Here is a 22,288-nt window from a genome sequence, read left to right as displayed (position 1 = left end):
TGCAAGTGTGAGAGAAAATGACTATCAACACAAAACTGTGTACCTATACAAACCATCTTTCAAGGTCAAAAGTATTTAAAACAGACATTTAAATAAATATAAGTATTCACTACTAACGTAACTATACTAATGTCTAAATGACATACTTTAGGAAGAAGAAAAATGATCCCAGGAGGAAAGTCTAACACCCAAAAATGAATATTGACCAAGAAAACTAGCAAAGATACATAAATCTCAGTTAAGTACTGACTGTATAAAATAACAATAGAAATATCCAACTTGTGGAATTTTTAAAAAAGAACTAAAATACTGGACAAAAATAGCATGTACGTTTGGAGGGGGTGATGAGAAGGAAGGAGTCCTTGTGTTGTTCAGGAGGGGGTTAAAATCTGAATTTGTTCTAATTCACCAGTAGAGTTAGAAAAATCAAATAAGAACACAAGCCAAAAAACTCTATCAATATTTTTAAATGGCAAAGAAGAAAAGGAGCTGTAAGGCATGGAAATGCAGGACATGGAATGTAAGAAATAATATGGCAGAAACAGTTCATAACAAATGTAAACAGACAAATTCACCAGTTTGCCCAGGGGGTGGGGGGTGGGGGTAGTGGTAACTTACTGATTGCCATTTGCAACAGACACCCCAAAAGCAAAACTACATTGGAACGGTTGGGATAGTTGGTCTTAGAAAAACTAACAAAACAGATCTCAAATGATACAGAAAGGAAACACATCAAACTAGTAGACCAACTTATCAAAAGAAAAGCAAAGAGTCAAGGGAACAGAGATCTTCAAGACATTAGAAAAAGAAAAGGAGGAAAGCTAAGAAAGACAGAGGTCTTTAATTGAGACATATATATTACAAACTCAAATACTTTCAGAGGCCAGTAAGGTAATATAATATATTTCATCAAATCTGAAAAAACTACTAATTTCAAGGGATGTCATTATTTTAGGTATCAGAAAAAAAAAATTGTAAGCAAAACAAAATAACCACTGCCAGTTAAAGTATAACACACCATCAAAAGTAACATACTATAACTTCAGAGCTGTTAGAAAGTAAAAAGATGGGAGCCTTAGAAATGATAAAATAGAGTAAATGTATGAAGCAACAAAATATAAAATGAGAAAGGATTGGTGAGGCCTGTATTGGTCAATTTTTCTTAAAATCTCCAAAAGTAGTTAAATAAAACACATCTACAGGAAGTGGTTCACAGTCCTCCAAATTGTGATCTTCACACAGGAGAATACAAGAATTTAATTCAGAGATGATAAGGGGTTGTAATTTTAGAATATCATAAGATTTCTATGTGAAACAACTCCACGTATAAAAATATGCACTGCTTAGGGAAAATATGCTGTTAAAAAAGAGCAAAGAGAACTCTAAAGATCTGAAGCTGCTTCGATTATCCTTTTCTGCAAAGATGTTGAAATTATCCATGATGACATTAGTTGTTACATGGGGATGATGACCAGAGGTTGATAGGTAAAGAAAGGAGAGAACAACATTCAAGAATGGGAAACTTCTGGAGAAGATAAATGAATATGGAAAAAATAATCCAAAACAAAGTGTGGTTTGGCTGTAACATAGGAGTATACTATAGAGCACAGAGGGAAAAAAGGAAGTATACAGATAAATCACTCAATTTTTAAAGCCATCTAATTTACTGACATGAAGAAAATATTCATCAGCTTGGTGCTTTGTGACCACCTAGAGGAGTGGAATAGGGAGGGTGGGAGGGAGACGCAAGAGAGAGAGGATATGGGGATATATGTATACATATAGCTGATTCACTTTGTTATACAGCAGAAACTAACATTGTAAAGCAATGATACTCCAATAAAGATGTTAAAAAAAAAAAAAAGAGAAGAAGAAAATATTCAGTGGTACTAAGAATTGAAGAGTACAAATTGCAATTTTTCTTATTTTATCAAACTTCCCACAAAAAGAATAACGGGGACTTCCCCAGCGGTCCAATGGTTCAGATTCTGCCTTCAAATGCAGGAGGCGCGGGTCCTATCCCTGGTCAGGGAACTAAGATCCCACATGCCTCGGGGTGTGGCTAAAAATTAAAAAACAAAAACAAACAAACAAACAAAAACGAAATTTAGAGCATCAGGAGGAAATCATTAGGTTACATGCTTATTCATATGTTGTTATCTTTTTAAAAATGAAATAACTTTCAAAAAGAATGTTTGAAATCTAGCTGGTTCTTGAAGTTTGTTTTTAATAAATATTATACACACATTCCTTTTTGGTTTGTTTTTTTAATTTTCAGTTTTATTTATTTATTTTTGCATTTTGGCCGCGACGTGCAGCATGCGTCATCTAGTTCCCTGACCCTGCATTGGGAGCACAGAGTCTTAACCACTGGACCACCAGGGAAGTCCCCAAGATTCTGTTTTTAAGGACTAAAATCTAAACTGAATTGCATCTTGTACGGTGATCATAATTTATTAGGATAGTCATAATTTTCAAAATTAAAAAAAAAAATCCCAAGAAAGCTTTGTCAACAATACTTCCCAGTATGCACTATGCTGTCATATGTTCTCCAAAATAATAATTAAGTACCCCAGAATGATGGCACTTTTAAGCATTTTCACTTTTCAACATCAAAGGCAGAGAAGCGGAAAAGAAACATTGCACAGTTTTTGCCTGAAGGCAATAATTTTATCAGCAGAGCATATTCTCAGTTCAGAATCTGGGCTCTCTATACAATGAAGACCAATTACTTTGTCTGCCTTATAGGCAAATACTTACTTAATGTAGAAATGATGGCACTAAGAGAATTGATAATAAGAGTTTGTTTATGGTGGTCAGGTGACCCTTCAAAGTTAAAATAATCTCCCATAAAGTTGACTGGGAAATAGGGCAAATATAAAAGCACCTTCTTCCATTCACAAAGGACTGCAGTCTCAAATATCTCACACTGCAGATGCTCCAAAAGTAGCAGTAGGATGAGAGCCAATTTTTACCATATGGAAGACCCAAACCTCAACTGCTCTTCAAGTAAAATGATGTCGTCAATCCCTACACAGGATGGAGACTCCTCCAGTTTTAAGGGAACATGCTCACAGAATCTCCCAGAGGTCTAAAAGGACCCAGGGATGCTGTAGTGTGTGAATGTGCAGGCTGAAACCACTACAGATCTTTTTCTAATAAGTAGGAAGCCAGTTTGAAAAAGAAGCCAATATACAGCAGAGAAGCTGAGCAAAAGACTCTAGATTACCCAACTCTGAAACCCATCCAACCTACGGATACACCTGAAAATGCAGATAACACCTACTTATCATCAACGTCATAATGATTGACTGAGATGATGTATAGTCTAACAATGAAGGAAACAAAACAGGCACACAATGAATGCACTATTTACTATACTGATACCTCCCAGGAAACCTAGCAAAGAAAGCTGGGTGATCAAAGAAGGGTGTATCTTGGCTGATTTTCTGGAAAACTTTTAGGAAGTCTAACTTATTCACCAAAAAGCTATTATTAAGGCCCAGATATTCATTTGGATTTTCATCTTCTAACCTGAGGTAACCCAGTAGATTATCTGTACCACTGGGTACACTTTAGCTTTTGTGTTTATGTACACAAATCTAAAACCAACTTTCAAAGTTTTACGTTAACAATTTACCTGTTTAAAACAAATAATCTAAACTTCTGCTTTTCAAGCATTACTTCTATTTCGGCATGTTCCAATGCAGTCTTCTGGAGAATAAACTTGAAAGTCAAAAAAAAAAAAAAAAATGGTGTGGAAAAAAGAGGCTGTATGAAAACACTTTCCAGTGCTATGTAATCTGGCAATTTGGAACTCCTGCTAGATAGAAACAAAGACTTGAAAGGAAGGGCATCAGTAAACAGGGTAATAGATACTAGAGACTGACTCAGTCACTAGGGAGAAAATATTTAATTGATTTAGCACAAAACAGGCACAATAACTAAAAATATTTCCCATTCAACAAATAGAATTCCCTTTCTGAATCCTGGAAACTAAAGAGAAATAAAGAGATAAATAGGCAATGCAATTAAATGTGCTTACAGAGCCGGCCATTTTCTATTAACAGCTACTTGAACACACAACACTATTTATCAGAGGTCTTCTGAGTACTATATAACAATTTCACAAAATACTCCCAGGAAATCAAATGACAAATCTCATGGAACCAATTGTACTAACAGGAGAAATTAAAATAAGGCTTTGACTTTGAAAGCCCAGTCATCCTGGACAACTGCTGAAGATGCAGTGGGTGCTCCCAGTAGGCTCTGAATGTTTTCAATGCCATTAACTAGAAGCACAAATAAGAAGAGCTACAAATATCATTTGTTTAAATTTTACCAATCCTATACATTTTCTTTCTGAGCACTTTAAAGAAACCAAAACAATGTTAATTCAGGATGATTAAAAAGACCCTAGGTGCTTTGTCAAAAAGTGCTTTACAAATGTCAAACAAACAAAATAAAAACAAGAGAAATAGCTATATTTCATGACAAGAACTTCACAGGTTGACTGATTAGCTCAGTGTTTTATACCGAAATCTTTACTATGTCAATCCTTTAAAACATTCGATGATGAACTAAATGAAGCTGGCTTGTTCTTTATTAATAAGACTAAGTCAGGATGATCTATTTTACAAAGCATAAAAAAATTATCAAATTTAAAAGAGTTGTAGTATGTACTCTTTTAGTGCTAAAGGTACTCATTAAAACTCAGTTGAAGGTTGTCTACCAGTCTATTTCCCCCTCATTGTTATATTTTACTTACCTCTTCATGTACCAAATTATCCAAGACTTAAGGAGAAGGCTTCCAAAACAGGTGTCAGATACATGGCCATCACATATGGCTATATTGTATGTATGTATGCAAAGTGATAATTTAGAAAAGTTCATAAAACTATGTGTAGGGTCACATATATATGTGAATTAATTAACAGAGGGATGGGTTGGGAGACAGACACAGTGGTCAGAAACAGAATACGTTTACTGTAAACAAGCTGTCAGCAATAATGTCTGGTGTCCAAAATTAGGTGTGCATCCTGCATAGGTCTGATTTAATTGCTCCACTCAATAGAATATAAGTAAACCCAAGCAGCACTTTTTTTCTATCAAAGTAGAAAGGTCTTAGATGATTTCTCTAATTGTAACTATACATAATAGAATATAGAGGAACTTAGTACCATTCTACCCTGCCTCAAATGAATTAAATAAAATTTAAGCTATCTGTTCAGTACATTTTCAATAGGCAGTAAGAGGAAGGAGATCAGTAAAAAGGCTTTCTGTTACTCACCTGTAACCCTCTCCTTTGTAGAATACTGGAATCATCCATAATAGACAGCAGACCAAAAAAGCCACTCTCCAGTTAGTCAACCACTAGTGCCCACTTGCTTATCGCTGGGTAAAGAGGCAAACAATCAAGCCCGCTCTCCATGCTGTGCCCACTGCTCCACTAAACCAGCTCTCCCTCAGTCCAGCGTGAGTACACAGTCACTGCCTCACACCAGAGCCACGTCTTTCTTCACAGCAGTCCAGACAGATCTCATCTGAATCACCATCAAAAAAGGGGGAAATTTTTCATATTTGTTTTTCTCTTGCATACATACCCCTTTGGTTGAAAATATCTGAAGTACCAAGAAAAGGACAAAGATCCCAGAAAAAAATTCCAATCTTTAACATCCTGACTTCACTGCTTATTAAAAAGGTTTGGCAAACAAAACAAGACAGTCTCCACCTACAGCTACTAAGCTTATAAAATCCATGTCACGTTTTCCTTTCCAAAAACAAAACCACGTCACATACATTTTTTAAAAAGATAATTCTTCAGAAATACAAAGAAAAACATATTATTCTGACGCTATATTTTAAGCTTAGGCTGATATAAAACCAGTTATTGTTTTGACTAAGTCGGCAAAATTCCTTTCATCCTTTGTATAGACAAAGCAAATGTCAGATTCTTTCAATACTGAGACAGGCTCTTTTGTTTCTTTATCTCTAGATACGCTGGTCTTCACTTCTTGGACAGTCAGGAAAGCCTCTTTCTTCAGGAGCTTAGGTCATTGCTAAGGTCAGTTTCCCTGCTCTTTTATGTCCTGGAGGGGGCTTGTACACGTGTGGTAAGTTCTGAGCATGGACAAATTCATTCATCTATTCATTGCTGATAGTACTGTCACAGGAAAAGCTCCCCGTTCCATCAGACTTCTAAAAGGGCACAGCATGAAAAAGTCTAGTTTTACCCAGACTTTAATAATCTCAGAATCGTTTCTTTGGTCACTGGTTGTCATTTTCAAAGCAAGACTTCAGCCAAGTTTGCAGATGCTTCTAGACTCTTAATTTATATATTTATAACATATACATATAGAGAGAGAGAGAGAGAGAGAGAGAGAGAGAGAGAGAGAGAGAGTGAAAGGTTAGCTCTCATGATGTGATTTTGTCACTTAAACATCCCATAAGCAATGTTTCAAACTTTCCAATTTTATAGTAATTGCCAGAATCCTAGTAAACACAGGGGAAAGAAAATCAAGGCAAGTTAGTGATTTTTCTAGTAAGTCACAAAAGAACTGTTAGCAAAGGCAGCACTATATTCTTAGGAAGAGGGTTAAATATATTATCTACCAATTCACAATCACTGTTCTTCAAACTATAGGACATGCACAAATTATTCACTCTCCAAAGAATTTCAGAAGATATTAATCCAAATTTCCTAATTTGACAAATAAAGTTATGTATAAAGCACCCTGAATCAGGCTGTTATACTCTCTAAGGAGTAAATATAGCAATAACTATAGGACAGATTCAGTCTGCACCTAACAAGGAGAAAAGGCTGCCCCTCCTATAATTATGGCAGCTGCACCAAACAGTCTGGGGCTTGAAGGAAGGTCTATTTACAAAATCTTTTTCTGGTCTTCTTACAACTGACTCTAGTCACAAGAGCTAGCCACACTGCTGAAAACTGCACACAAAGCAGGATCCATCTCTCTTTCATTCAGCAAAAACCTTCTAATCTTTAGCACAACCAGTGTGGTCTTTCATTGTGAGAGCTAATAAATCCACATCTCCATGGACTCCTTCCATCTGCTGCTTTAAACAACTAATGGATGGATTATGTCTATGGGGAAAACAAACACAAGACCTGAACAGACAGCTGATTTGCATAGGGTGTGTTATCTTCTGTATGAGTATCTGCAAAGTCACAGGATTTTAAAGCTATAGAACCTCTATCAAAATAGATTTTATTAACTAAAACACATACATCAGCAGAGAGGAAGTAGGAGTGAGCCTCTAATCTAGCTATCCCTGTAGAAATAGAAATGGTGTATTCTGATAAACTGTTCAGGCCAGACATTCAAAATTCAAACTCTTCATTCATTTACTAATTCAGGAATCATTTATTATGCCAAGCATTGAGATGGGCAGTAGGGAAAGATTACCAAGATTAACATTACCCATAAACTAATAATTCCATTCTAGAAGAGCTCCAGTCCAATGGGGAAGCCAAATAAACAAGTAATTATGATACAATGTGGGAATTATGACAAAGAGGACTCAATTCATTACATTGGGAAATCTACAAAAAAAGGCTTCCAGTGCCAAGTTCCATCTGGTCACTGAAACAAACCTTATAGGATTATCAGACCTTGGCCGTTACCTAAAGCATGCATAGCTTAAAAATCTTTAACCAGTCCTCACTAACCAAAAAATTAAGTAACAAACTCCTTCCCTTGGCATTCAAGGCATGCTATAACATAGGAACAATAGATTTCATCTCCACCACTACCTTGCCGCAACCTTAGCCTTCCAATGAGAAAGAACAATGCACTGCTTCCTGAATACATCCCATCCTTCTTCTCTATCTCATATTCTTTGTGGTTAAACAGGAATACAATCATACACCTTATAGGACTGTTGAATAACTTAAACAACATATACCAATGCTTCTTAAACTTTTTCAGTATTTCTAATGACAGTGTAGAATGCACCCTGCCCAAAATTTCCTGCCATAACCTGGCTTCTTTAAAGCCTCGTGTTTTGTTCTTAAAATTCATACCAATTTTGCATTCTTCTCTCTAATCTAATAAACTTTCATTTTTAATACTAAAATAATATTTACAAATGCTGATTAAATTGTAGGAGACTGAAGAAGAGTAACCAGAGAGGTGGGAGGAAAATCAAGACTGCTAATGCTATCAAAGAAGCCAGGAAAAGAGTGTTCAGGGAAGGCTGAACAGTAAAAAATGCTGCCAAGAGACCCATCTCTAAAGAACACCCCTGAATTTATTGACTTGGAAGTCATTGGTATCCTCTGTAAGAAGAGTTTCAGGGGTAGATGGGTGAGAGGAGCAGAAGCCCTCTCACAGAGTGCTTCTGTGAGTGAGCAGGAAATGAGGAAATAAAGATGGCAGATCTTGACAACTCTTCCACCTTCCACTTAACTCTTTTCTATCCTTCACAGCCAAATCTCTTTAAAGAAGTTATTCTTGAAAAGGAATGGATAGGATTCAGGGCATTTACAGAAATAGGAGGAGGAATATTTCTTCCATTGTAACAGAAGAAAAAGCAGGTATAGGTAACAAAATATCTGTTAATCTTAGTGGTAAAGAAACTAACAAAGTTTCCAAATTATAGCTGTTTTCTCTGTGAAATAAGAAGGAAATCAGCAAAGAGACTGGAAATTTGAGAAGAGCAAAGAGAATCTGAAAGAGATAATGTAGAGAACAAGAAGATGAGTTAAAGAAAAAGGACTGGCAAGCAATGTTGAGAACTGACTGACAGACATTATTCATCATAATTTTATAGGGCCAGCTACCAATCTGCTCCACGTGTGGCTTTCTTCAGTAAACTACAGTAACACAAAGGCAAACGTTTTACCAGACAAATTTACCAGATGGATTGACAAAAAATGGGGCAAAAGACTTACGACACTGATGCAAGAGCTAAAGAGTTAATGGACCACAGAATCTAAGCTAAAAGATTAAAGGACAGGAAGAAATTAGAAGGATCTAATAGAGATGCTGATAAGACTAAGAACTGTTATACTCTAAGAATAATTAAATGAGGGAACTGAAAATCTATTAGGTCATGGTGAGGAGGTTATCCAGCATTATGACTTTGGTGGGGAAACATTTCAGAGGTATTCCAAGGCACAGAGTATGGTCCTGAAGAGGGTATGTAAGTGGACTATAAATGATGATGATGATGAAGTTAAGTAACTGTGATGACAGGATCCTTCACTGTGGAAGGATCCACACAGTCGCTGAAGATAAAGATAATAAAGATAACTGTAGGAGTTGGGAGGAGTAGGAAGACTTATGCCTGACGATAGTATCTAACATAAAAGGGGAGGAATAATTGGGAGGTTAGTAAATACAGCGGCCAGGAATGGAAGGGCTTAGACATAAGGACTGCTGAGAAAAATTACCCTAACAGTTCATATTGAATCCTGCTTCAAATAAAGTTGATTTATAAACAGTCGTCATAATATAATCCAAATCCCTTATTTTATTCCTGGATAAATTAGGACCCAAGAAGGGGATATAACCTGCTCAGAAACTGTATACTAGGAACTTGAACTCATGTTTCTGCTAGAACATGCAGCTTTAACTAAATAGAACAATGGAGGAAGGTTTCCTGTCCTAGGAAGGACAAATAGAACATTTTCATCAACTTCTCTACTATACATTAATTTGGTGTTAAAAAGACCATTTGGCAATGACTAGGTAAAAACTAGGACATCTGCAGAAATAAATAAAATTAAATACATAAATTCTCAGAACAGGTTGCATCCATACATGTTCTCAACAAATATCATCCTTTCATTTATCCGAATGTGAGTAAATTATCTTATGATTAACCCAATGTGGAAAGCTATAAGGAGCTTTATATGGTAAACAAGCCAAGGTAAGCCCAACAAGAAAATTAACTTGTTGTAAAACCCAAGTCCTGAAGGTAGTCTCAGAGGAGACCTTTTTCCACCAGGCATGCAGCACTGCCCGCAACACAAAACACATAACCTGGAACCTCTTCGGTTCATGATAGGTCCTCAACAAAGGATTCTTTTTAATTTGCTGCTTAAATGGAAACTCAGTCAAATAAAATTCCTTCAAAATAGGCCTTTTTATACAGGAAAAGTATGCTCCTCAAGGTAAAATGAATGATTTTACTGATACCCCCTATTTTACAATATGCATGGGTTCACAGTTAAGATTCTCCACTCAAACCTTATAGGAAATCACTGTCATTATTTCAAAATAAAAAGTTAAATAAACCAGCTGAAACTTGCTTGATTTCTACATTTTCATTTTACTGTATCCTATAAATGCACTTTACTTTGTTCCCAAGATGCCCATACATCTGAGGGACCTTTCTGTTTGGAGTTTTGTGCCACTTTTGAAAAACAGTCCATTAATTTTGTTGGCCAGAAGCAGTCTCAGTCCCTCAGCGCAGGTAATTTATTTCATGTGGGTCTGAAAATTAAGAGGTCAAATGGGGGAAAAAGGTGGGCTGAAACTGCAAAAATTACTGTCATTTAAAAAAATCTAGGCAAAAGTTATAAGCAATCACAGAGCGGAAAATCAATTAACATCATTTTTATGTCTTTTGCTTACTACAATGTAAATTTTACAAAATCAAAACAGAAAACTTTCCAACAATTTTCAAAAGCAGAAAATCACTTCTGTATTCCTTTGTATTCCGCTTTTAGAAGTTCTGTTTTCCCTATTACTTTTTAAAGGATAAAACTAAAAGTCTATACATACTCACATTCCAACAGACATGCCACAAGACAAAGGATTCCTTTCAATCCAAACACTGACATAAATAATTCAAAACTTTTATAGAAACTAGAAATCCTATCACTAAATTCTAATTCCTAAAATATATATATCTCCCTTGCCTTAAAGGCTTAGATGACTTAAAATTAAAATGATTTTCCCTGTGAAAACTGCCCAAAGTAATTAAGTTAGTGTAAAATCAAAGCTAGAAAATCAATGATTTAAAAAGTAAAAACATAACAGACAGCACATGCATTGACCTCCAGCCCCTCTTGAGATTCCAAAACCCTCTTTAACAACTGATATAGCAGACAAAAATCAGTAAGGACCAAAAAAACCCTGAACAACACTATCAACCAATGTAACTTAAATGACATTTGTAGAGCACTAACACAACAATGGCAGAATACACATTCTTTTCAAGTGCACATCAAACATTTACCAAGGTAGACCATATTCAACACTATAAAACATGAGTCAATAAATTTTAAGACTTAAGTCGTATATGTGACTGACCACAATGGAAATAACCTAGAAAATAATAACAAAAGAGATATGCAAAAATTCTCTAATATTTGAAAACTAAATAACATACCCATGACTAACTCATCACTCAAAGAAATTAAAAAGAAAATTAGAAAGTAATTTGAACTGAGTGAAAATAAAAAAACACACATCAAAGATGTGTAGGATATAGCTAAAGCTTTAGTATACAGAGAAATGTTTACCACTAATAACCTATATTAGAAAAGAAATGACCTCAGCTTCCACCTCAAGAAACTAGGAAGAGTAAATAAAATCCAGAGTAAGCAGAGAAAAAGATTAATAAAGATGAGAGCATAGAGCAGAAAACATACGTATAGACATACATACATACATACATAAATTCAATAATAAGAGAAATCAGTTAAACAAAAGCTAGATCTTGAGAAAATGAATAAATCACTATTCAGACTGCTTAGAGAAAAATGAAGGAAAAAATTACCAAGATCAGGATGAGAGATTTATAATTTGATACCAATAAATTATACAATTTAGATGAAATGGATAAACTGCTTAAAGGACATAAAATACCAAATCTCCCTCAAGAAATATAGAAAGTATTGGGACTTCCATGGTGGTCCAGTGGTTAAGACTCTGCGCTTCCAATGCAGGGGGCACGGGTTCAAGGCCTGGTTGGGAAACTAAGATTCCACATGACGCATGGCATGGTCAAAAAAAAAAAAAGAAATATAGAAAGTATGAATATACATATCCCTATATCTAGTAAAGCAACTGAACTTTTAGTTTAAAAATATTCCTACAAATAAAAGTACAGATCCAGGTGGCTTCACTACTAAATTCTACCAAGCATTTAAAAAAACAAACAAATTCTACAAAAACTCTTTCCAAATACTGAAAAGGAGGGAATACTTCCCAACATATTCTATAATATCAGCATTATCTTGACTCCAAAACCAGGCAAAAGACATTACAAGAAAAGAAAACTACAGACCATATATATCCCTTATGAAAATAAATGTAATAATTTAGCAAATCATATCCAGCAATATATTAAAAAGACAATACATTGTGACCAAGTGGGGTTTATGCCAGGAATGCAAGGTTGGCTTAACACTTAAAAGTCAACCAATGAAAAAAAATCAATATAACTCTCCAGATTACCACACTAAAAAAGAAAAACCTTATCATCTCAACACATGCATAAAAAGCATTTGAAAAAATACATCATCCATTCCTGTTAAAACTCTCAGCAAGCTGGGAAAAGAAGGGAACTTCCTCAACTTGATAGAGAGCATCTACAACAAACCTAAAGTTAGCACTGTACTTAACAGTGAAAGACTGAATGCTTTCCTCCTAAGATAAGAAACAAGGCAATAATGCCTGCTTATCACTTCTATTCAACACTGCACTGGCACTTCTAGCCATTGCAATAAAGCAAAGAAAAAATAAATAAATGGGATTTGCATCTAACTTGGAAAGGATAAAAAATAAAACTATCTTTATTCACAGATGACATGATCATCTACACAAAAGAATCTAATATAATGAACAAAAAAAGCTACTATAACTGAAAAGTGAGTTTAACAAGGTTGCAGGATACATGATCAATATTGAGAAATCCATTGTATTTCTATACACTGACAACAAGCAATCAGAAACCGAAAATTGTAAAGCAATTACATTTTACAATAGCATCAAAAAATACAAAAAACTTAGGGCTAAATCTGACAAGAGATGCACAAGGCCTGTACACCAAAAACTACAAAGCATTACCCAGAAACAAAGAAGATTTATATAAATGGAAATACTGTGTTCATGGATCACAAGACTCAATAAAGTTAAGATGTCAATTCTCTTCTAATTGATCTGTAGATTCAATGCAGTCCTAATCAAAATACTAGCAGGTTTTGGGGCTTTTGGGGTTTTGGTTTTGTTTTGCTTTGTTTTGTTTGTTTGTTTAGAAATTTACAAGTTGATTCTAAAATTCAAATGGAAATGTAAAGGACCTAGAATTGCCAAATCAACTATAAGAAAGAACAAAGTTGTAGGTCTTAATATTACCTGGCTTCCAGACTTATTATAAAGCTACAATAATTAAACAGTGTGATACTGGCATCAAGACAGACAAATAGATCAGTGGAACAGAATAAAGATCTGGGAAGAGGCCCACACATATATGGTCCATTGATTTTTGACAAAGGTGCAAAGCAATTTAGTAAAAAAGGACAGTCCTTTCAACAGTGTTGGAACAACCGGATGTCGACAAGCAAAAAAGTATGAACATAAATCCATATCTCACATTATATATTAAAATTAACTCAAAATAAATCATAGACCTAGACATAAAACCTATAAGAATTCTAGGAAAAAAAAAAAAGAGAAAATCTTTGTGATCTTGGTTAGACAAAGATTTTTTTTAATACAACATACATACAGGATAATTCTACTTATATAAAAACCTAGAAAATGCAAATTAATCTTCAGTGACAGAAAGCTAATGAGTGGTTTCCTGGGTATGGAGATAGGAGAGAGAGAGGTACAGAAGGGAAGGCTCACATATGAACAAAAGGAAACTTTTGAATGTGATGAATATATTTATTATTTTGGTTGTGATAATGGTTTCATAGGTATGTTAAATATCTATTTTAAATATTTTAAATATCTATTTTAACATATGTTAAAACTTAAATTGTATACTTTAGGGACTTCCCTGGAGGCGCAGTGCTTAAGAATTCACCTGCCAATGCAGGGGACATGGGTTCGATCTCTGGTCCGGGAAGATCCCACATGCTGTGGAACAACTAAGCCCGTGCGCCACAACTACTGAGCCTGCACTCTAGAGCCCACGAGCCACAACTACTGAGCCTGCGTGCCACCACTGCTGAAGCCCGCACTCCCTAGAGCCCGCACGCCACAACTACTGAGCCCACGTGTCGTAACTACTGAAGCTAGTGTGCCTGGAGCCTGTGCTCCGCAACAACAGAAGCCACCGCAATGAGAAGCTTATGCACCGCAACGAAGAGTAGCCCCCACTTGCCTCAACTAGAGGAAGCCCACGCATAGCAACAAAGACCCAATGCAGCCCCCCCAAAAAAATTGTACATTTTAAACGTACAACCTACTGTATGTCAATTATACTACAGTAAAGTATTATTTTTAAAACACGTATTTTGTGGGGGACTTCCCTGGTGGTCCAGTGGTTAAGAATCTGCCTTCCAACACAGGGGACGTGGGTTCGATCCCTGGTCAGGGAACTAAGATCTCGCATGCCGCCGGGCAACTAAGCCCGTGTGCCACAACTACTGAGCCCACACGCTCTGGAGCCTGCACCACAACTAGAGAGAAGCCCGTGCGCCACAACTAGAGAGAAGCCCGCATACCACAATGAAAGATGCCTCATGCCGCTACTAAGACCCGACGCAGCCAAAGAAACAAAAAACAAAAAACAAAACACATATTTTGTGTAAAAATAACCAAAACCACAAAAAAAATGTTTTTAACCAACCCCAAACTCTAAGGCTCATATTCATGTCCAAACACACCATGAACTACTGAAGAATTATTACCCTGGCTTTCAATTTCCCTTCTGATTTTGGCAAATGAGGTTTTCTTTTTCTTTTATTTTTTTTTATCTGTGCTCAGCTGTGGTTTTCTGTGGGTTTTTGTTTGTTTGTTTGTTTGTTTAAAGTATATTTTATCCAGCATTGGATATACATTTGGACCAGGAGGAGGGCTCTTCAGCTTTAGGTTGGTCTGCCATATTGCTGAAAGTTCTCTATTTACTCTTTAACACTGGCATTCTGACATCCATCCCTACACTCCTCATTTTAAGATACCCTACTGCATGAGTTATTTTTATAAGGAGCATAAATTACTTTCAAACATTGTTTAATCTAATGAGTATTATGTGAGCAGCCAAAACAGTTCAAATAGCTTAAGTTAAAATCTTATTTATTAATTAGTTTAATTAATTAAAATACCTATTAAAATATTCATCTTACAGAATGGTTCTAAGTCTTTAAAATCCCAAGCTTAACCAAAGTAAGTGTCATACATAGTTGATGTTGCAAAATGTTCAAAATAAGGAAGACTCAAAGATAGTTTGCACTGTACATTATAAAGAACAAAATCTCCCATCACTTCTGATCTGTCCTTCCACCAAGCAGAGCTGTCTGGATATAAGCGAGCAAGGCAAAAATCAGAAATCCTCAAGTATGCCATGATAGTCTGCATAAACAGATTATTTTAATAAAATGCCTTTAATATATAAAATTCAAGGCTTCCCTGGTGGCGCAGTGGTTGAGAGTCTGCCTGCTAATGCAGGGGACACGGGTTCGAGCCCTGGTCTGGGAGGATCCCACATGCCGCGGAGCGGCTGGGCCCGTGAGCCACAACTGCTGAGCCTGCGCGTCTGGAGCCTGTGCTCCGCAACAAGAGAGGCCGCGATAGTGAAGGGGCCCGCGCACGGCGATGATGAGTGGCCCCCGCTTGCCCCAACTGGAGAGAGCCCTCGCACAGAGACGAGGACCCAACACAGCCAAAAATAAATATAAAAATAAATAAGTAAATAAGACCCGGTGCAACCAAATAAATAAATAAATATTTTAAAAAATATATATATATATATATATTTATATAAAATTCAAAAGCTCCCCAAATCCAGAGTAAGATCCTATACTAGTTTCCAAATGTAAAGATGCAAACAAAACAAGTAAGAATTTTTTTCAAATAAACAGGTAAACACATACATACATACACACTGTTAAATGCCATGAAGAAAACAATGTGTGATGGGGGAGGAATAATGACATTTGAGATAACATTTGAAAGAGAGATTCAGTCATGAAAAGATCAGGCTAAAGTGCATAACAGCTAATAGGGAAAATAACCTGCAAAGGCTCTGTGGTGGGAACAAGCTTGCAATGTCCATTATGTAGAAAGAAGACTAACACTGATGGAATATAGTAAGAAGGGGTTTGTTGCATAAGATGAGTTCAGAGAAGTAGGCAGGGACCAGATCATATAGTAACTTGGTAGGCCATGGTAAGGAGTTTAGAGTTTATTGTTTGTATAATGGGAAGCCACTGGGTAATTTTAAGCAAGGGAATGACATAATCTGATATACATTTTTTTTTAATGTACTACTTTCTTAAAAAATTGTTTAAAATTTTTCTTAATGTACTGACTACATTGTGGAGAATGATTTGTAAGGAGGTCAAGGGAATGCAGAGAAATCACATAAGAAGCTACTGGAACAGTTCAGACTAGAGAAGTGGGGACTTGTACTAGGGTTCTAGCAATTAGGCTTGGCAGGCGGGGTGGGGAGAAGGCAAATACACAGATTCAGAGTGTATTCCATACAGAGAGCCAACTAGACTAGCTCTTGGACTGAACATGAGGTGGAAAAATAGAACAATCAAGGATGCCATCTTTTACCAAGATTCTGGCACCATTTATAAGATGAAGAATACTAGAGAAGGAACAAGTCTATCACTTTGACATGTTAAAATTCCATTCTCCTAACTAATTTGCTTCTAAAGAGTTATAAAGGTTCCCTACATTCCACCCTCACTAGTAACAACCTTCAAATTGTTGAAGGTTGGACCTCGACCACCACTTTCTTCTTGAGAAGAGTATTACTTTCTAACTCTTCCATATGTTAAAACCACAGTCTAGAGAGCTGACTGACAAAGTCAGTGTTAGGTGCTTCTGAATGAAGAAAGGTGGGAAATACTTTGTGAGCTTCCTAAGCATCAGAGTGAAAATGTGAAGAAACTGTCTTTCTAGCAGTGTGAGCTCTTAAATAAACTTTATAGCCTTTTTCATTATTAAATGAAATCATCTTCTTTTCCGCTTTCAAAGACTCAAGCCCATGGCAAGAGCAGAAAAACATGCATAACTAGAATTTTATACAATATTTAGAACCCATATATACTCACTCTATCATTTGGAATTTTTATCCAATGAAATCTGATTTTGAGGGGGAAAAAAAACCCTACCTTTTTACACTTTTACATGATGTCTTGACTCCTCCCTAGATTCATTCGCTAACTTCTGAACGCTGCCTCTAAGGACTGAAAACATCTTCATTAAGAAAGAAAAAAAGCTGCCTATACAGAGATAAACTAATTAGAAAATTCCAGTCAGTAGCAAATACCAATATTATCATAATCACATAACCTTGTCCAACTGATGCCAAGGAATGTTCTGAGACTCTCTTGAAATAATAGAATAATAGGAAAAGTACACTTTGTATAGGCATTTGTGATATAACAGAGAAAACACTGGAATCAGAAACAAAAGAATCCCAATCCACTACTTGTTAACAATAATCATCTTGAGTGATATATTCATACTACCTCACAGCTTCTTCATTTATAAAGCAGAGTTAATAATACAGTATGCTGGCTTTCCTGGTGGCACAGTGGTTAAGAATCCGCCTACCAATGCAGGGGACAAGGGTTCGAGCCCTGGTCCGGGAAGATCCCACATGCCACGGAGCAACTAAGCCCGTGTGCTACAACTACTGAAGCCCGTGTGCCTAGAGCCTGTGCTCCACAATAAGAGAAGCCACCACAATGAGAAGCCCGCACACCACAACGAAGAGTAGCTCCCACTCACCGCAACTAGAGAAAGCCCGTGCACAGCAACGAAGATCCAATGCAGCCAAAAATAAATAAATAAAATTTTTAAAAATAATAAATAACATAGTGTGGCAAAAATTACAAGAGTTTTAATATCTAATAACTTAGAGAAATGCAAGAAAACAGGTATATTCACATATTGCTGGTAGAAAGTAAATTGTTAAAAACAATAATACCTATTAAAATAAAATATGCATATAACCTTTGATCCAGCAACTCCATTTTAGAGGATCTATTCTAGAGAGAGGGAAGCGTCAATATTTAAGAATATATGAATATGGATATTTATTACAGCATGTTTAATATCTGCCGAGAGGAAAAGATGAAAAAACATTGAATAGGGATTTTTAGAAGTCCCTTAAAACCTTGAGTTTCCCACATCTCAGTGGTTCCCAAACTCTGCTGCACATTACAATCAACCTCCCAAACTCTGCTCCACATTAACAGTCAACCTGAGCTTTCGAAAATCCTGATCCCCAGGTCACATCCCACACCAATTATATTTGAATGTCTGAGATCAGGAGCCAGGTGTGAGTATTTTGAAGACTCCCAGATAATTTCGATGTGCAGCAAAGTTTGGGAACCAATACCACAACTGTTAAAAAAGAAGTCTACTGTTCTGAGGTCCCTCCCTGTTTAGGATTGCTAGGTTTAGCAAATAAAAATACAGAATGTCCAGTTAAATTTATCCTGCTCTAACATTCGATTTTTTGTCTGGTTTTAGATGAGAAAAGGGAGATAACACTGAAGGAGAGGTTTCTCTATAATTTCTCAACAAAAGTGGTTCATGTGAAACCAAGAGAGAAACTTCCCAAATATAGTGATCACAAAATAATAAGAAACATCATCAGAGAGATTAACAGCATTCATTCTACAAAAAGAGAGATCTGGATTCAAACCATACTTCTATCATGAACCATCTGTGTGAACTTGGGCAAGTTACCCACTTTTAAGCCTCCACTTCCTCAATTTATACATTGATTGAGTAATCATGCCTATTTCATAGGGTTGGTATAAGGATTAAATAAAGCTAATCCATTTCAAATACTCAGCGTAGTCCCCAGCACACAGGATGCATTCAACAAATGTTATTATTTTTAATCATGCAATAAATGAGCCCTTCAAAATTGGCCCTGCTATAAGAAATGCTAGTTGATGTGGAAATACTAGTTAATATCTCCCATAAATTACTTCTATGGGAAGGATATGACTATTCTTTAGCTAATCTCTGATTATTTACTTAAGTAGGCAAGTACCAAGTAGAATAACATCATGTATGAATCTAAAAGAGGTTTTTTTAATGTATTTTAAGCACAAAGAGGATTTTGCACCCTATGTTCAAAGTATTATTCTTTTCTCCATGAAACTAATATCCTAAAATGCCAATGAGCCATGCTTCTCATTGACATCAATAATTGTGCTGCTGAAGGAAGACAGCTGAGGCCCTTTAATACAATGCAGCTAACAGACTGCCATCATAAGCTTATAATGAGAACTAGTATTGTTCAGAACGATAAGGCTAGATCAGATGCCCATCAATTCCTTTAATAGGCACAATATAGCAACTTACATTTGCATTCATAATCAGGAACCTAAACTAAACTACTATAAAAGACACGATAAAATGTCTTGTAAAAAGTTTTGTTAGACAGAGATGATCCTAATCCCAGCATTCTGAAACGCAGATCAAAAGTCACAGTACAGAGGACACAGACCACAATTCCATACAATCATACCAGGTAAACAAAACACCCAGATTCATTCATTTGTAGCAAAATACATTTTAAACACTACAGTTCTTTGATAGTGTTGATAATAACATTAATCTTTCATTGCCATTTACAGCTATATAACTGCACCAATGCTGATTTATAATTATATACATATTTCTTAAAAAATTTGTTAATATCTATCACCCCCCCATGAGGGTCTAGATTCCACAAGGACAAAAACCATGTCTATTGTTTTCACCCCTATACATTCAACACCTTCCATACAAGCTAGAAAGAAGTACTAAATAAGTATTTCCTAAAGGTTACCAAATGAATAGGAGGAAGGGGAGTCAATTCTTATCACTCATTTAGAGAAATTATATGATTTGTTTTGATATAAATCTTCCTGCTCATAATTAATTCTCCAGGCATTTTCATTGAAAGCATAGTGGCAAGCATCTTTTTACCCCATTTAATACTAGTAGTCTATAGAAAAATTATAATCAAGGACAACATACATATAAAGCAACTAATCTGTTGAAAGGACTAGTTGTTTTCTTCTTTAAAACATAGCAATATAGGGGCTTCCCTGGTGGCGCAGTGGTTGAGAATCTGCCTGCCAATGCAGGGGACACGGGTTCGAGCCCTGGTCTGGGAAGATCCCACATGCCGCGGAGCAACTGGGCCCGTGAGCCACAATTACTAGAGAAATTACTAGAGAAAGCCCTCACACAGAAACGAAGACCCAACACAGCCATAAAAATAAAAAATTAAAAAAACCCAAAAACATAGCAATATAAAACATTCACAAATCAATTACACTGTTTTAAAAAAGAGCAAAAAACTTAACCTCCTAATCACACTGAGTGACACATAATGGAATAGTTACTGAAAACGCAAAGCTCAACAGCAGTTTCTCTCCCTCCCCTATAGCACCTTCTGCTCTGCACTGTTCACTACACATCTCTCTTTGTCCTAAAAGCCTGGGATCTTGCTAAGCACGAAGACTGTATCTCATTCTTCTCTGTGCACCCAGCACCGGGCACAACAAACTGGCACAGAAGAGTCAAAAAGGTTTATTAAATTTAGAAAGACATGATACCTGTCCTAAAGGCAATCCTCAGCTAACAGAAGAGTGGTTCCCCTAAAGGTCTGTCTCTTTTTTAATCCTTCAGTGTTCTCAGGTGAACTCATCCACATTCATAGCTTCAACTACCATTTCATACTGATGATTCTTTGCCTCTTGAAGCTCTATCTCTAGCACAAATTTCCTGAGCTCTAAAAACAATTCTTACTGGTAATAGATCCCTCAAGTTAGACATGGCCAAACAAGCTCTTTTTTTCGCTCCCTAGGTCTGCCCTGGCTCCCATAATCTTGTGGGGTTTTGGTTTCTTTTGGTTTTTTTGATTAATGAAATCACTCTGTGAGATCTATCAAGTCTCTGTAATTTTAATAATCATTGGAGGCTTCTAAGCAGAGGATAACTATTAGATCTCTAGTTTCAGAAAAAATCTGAAACATATTTCATAAATAAGCCAATTAAGAAGAGGAGTCAGGGGCTTCCCTGGTGGCGCAGTCGTTGAGAATCTGCCTGCCAATGCAGGGGACACAGGTTCGAGCCCTGGTCTGGGAAGATCCCACATGCCGCAGAGCAACTAAGCCTGTGTGCCACAACTACCGAGCCTGTGCTCTAGAGCCTGCAAGCCACAACTACTGAGCCTGCGTGCTGCAACTACTGAAGCCTGCGTGCCTAGAGCCTGTGCTCCGCAACAAGAGAAGCCACCGCAATGAGAAGCCCGTTCACCACAACGAAGAGTAGCCCCCGCTCGCCGCAATTACAGAAAGCCCGTGAGCAGTAACAAAGTCCCAACACAGCCAAAAATAAGTAAATAAAATAAATAAATTAAAAAAAAAAAAAAAAAAAGAAGAGGAGTCAGAATAAGGGTAAATAAAATGGGGAAAAGTGAAAGAAACAACTGATGAGGAAAGCAAGAGATGTACACAGAGAGTAAAGAACATGGGCAGATACAAAGATCCTCATTCCGTCAGAAAACACTCTCTGAGTACTTTACACTGATCTCCCTCCCTCTCCCTCCCTAACCCTCTCCTCATCAACCACCCTCCCACTTTTTTTATTTGCAAACCATCACCTCTACTCAAAAGACCCCCTCCACCCCATTTCTCTCCAGTGCCCTAATCAAAATTCTCAACCAGTGTGTTAATCCTCAAGGGTTCCCCACTACTTAAAACTGAGGTCCTGATGCCTCCCTTAACATCCAAACTCCTTTGCTCTTTAATCCAATTTACCCAGCCTACTGTTCACAACCTTATCTACCACTCCACTCCTTCCCTTAGGCTCCATGAAGGCAGGGACAATGTCTGTTTTATTTAATAAGATGCAGCCAGAAGAAGGCACACTGACTGCCATATAATATGAGTACATAAGCTCTATACTCCAGCCAAAATGAACTATTTGCTATTTCTAGGATTTTAGACAACCATACCTTTATTTCATGTTCCGTACTCCAGAAAGGTCTTCTCTCTGCCCAAAGCTTTTTATCTCTAAATCTTACTTATCCATCCAGGTCTAGCTCAAACACTACCTCTTCCATGAAGTTTTCTTTCATTCCCGAGAAAAAGTTATTTATTGCATCACAGACA

General features: G+C 36.5%; 1 protein-coding gene across 12 annotated transcripts in view; it reads right to left on the bottom strand.

Annotated features, from left to right (window-relative positions):
* The window catches only part of MAST2 (microtubule associated serine/threonine kinase 2), a 204,901-nt gene that overhangs the window by 133,004 nt on the left and 49,609 nt on the right, over positions 1–22,288 (bottom strand). The window lies entirely within an intron of this gene.

The sequence above is a fragment of the Balaenoptera acutorostrata genome, chromosome 1 (assembly GCF_949987535.1).
Source record: "Balaenoptera acutorostrata chromosome 1, mBalAcu1.1, whole genome shotgun sequence".
NCBI lineage: Eukaryota > Metazoa > Chordata > Mammalia > Artiodactyla > Balaenopteridae > Balaenoptera > Balaenoptera acutorostrata.
This window is presented reverse-complemented; position numbering and strand designations above follow the sequence as displayed.